This window comes from Aegilops tauschii, unplaced genomic scaffold (genome assembly GCF_002575655.3).
Source record: "Aegilops tauschii subsp. strangulata cultivar AL8/78 unplaced genomic scaffold, Aet v6.0 ptg000887l_obj, whole genome shotgun sequence".
Classification (NCBI taxonomy): Eukaryota; Viridiplantae; Streptophyta; class Magnoliopsida; order Poales; family Poaceae; genus Aegilops; species Aegilops tauschii.
The window spans coordinates 511-1,423 of record NW_027333108.1 but is presented as its reverse complement, the minus strand read 5'-3'; the positions used below and the strand labels follow the sequence as shown (position 1 = coordinate 1,423).

General features: G+C 29.9%; 1 non-coding gene across 1 annotated transcript; it reads right to left on the bottom strand.

Moving 5' to 3' along the window:
- Nucleotides 1-229: 229 nt before the first annotated feature.
- Nucleotides 230-309, bottom strand: TRNAL-UAG (transfer RNA leucine (anticodon UAG)). The gene has a single exon. It is a non-coding gene; the product is annotated as a tRNA-Leu (tRNA).
- Nucleotides 310-913: the final 604 nt, after the last annotated feature.

The window sequence follows — 913 nt, the reverse complement described above, 5'->3', positions numbered from 1 at the left end:
GTTATAGAGAAAAAAGTAACTATCATTCCTTTTTCTGACGAATCACGTAATCCTCCAAGTTCACGAACTAATAAGGTTATAAAATGAATCGTAATCACAATTGAAATCGTTGAGAAAGAGATATGAGTTAGTATATGTTCTAAAGTTGCAAATAGCATAAGGGGAAGGTCCCATTACAAAATTGTAAATTTCGAATTGATTTCTAATCTATTGTATTCTTTTTCAAGAATGCCGCCACTCGGATTCGAACCGAGATGCTTGAGCACTGCTTCCTAAGAGCAGCGTGTCTACCAATTTCACCATGGCGGCTAACTTCAAATAATAGGTAACTTAAAAGAATAATAGCTATTATCTTGGGAATCGTCGATATTGGGAAAGTCCATAAAATTTAGGAACATTAGAGTTTTCATTAAAATAGACTTCGTTTGGTAGTATCGTTTCCATTTTTTTTTTACAATAAACTCTTGCTTTGCCCAATAGAAACACAAACACTGCTTGAAAGAGTTGGAATTTCTTTTTTCTAACTTGCAATTGTAGAACTAATTTTTTCTAATTAATTTCTCGTTTACATTTTGAAAATTCTTTCAATACAATGAAAAAAATCCAAAAGGGTTTCTATTTAATGATGAAATTAAAATGGATAAATGGAAAAGGCTTTTTGGATTTTTTAAAAATTTCTAGAATGAAAGTCTTTATGCTCTTATTAATAAGATTTACTAACCTTATGATTTTGGAGAAGATAGGTGGAAGTTGTAAGTCCTATTGTAAGAATACTCCACTTTTCATAATTTTCATAATAGAATATGAGGATTCTATTATGAAAATTATGAAAGTTCATTGATAGGAAAAGAATACTTAGCACACAGTATACCAAACAAAACTTTTTTTTCTTGTATATATAAGATAAGAGGGG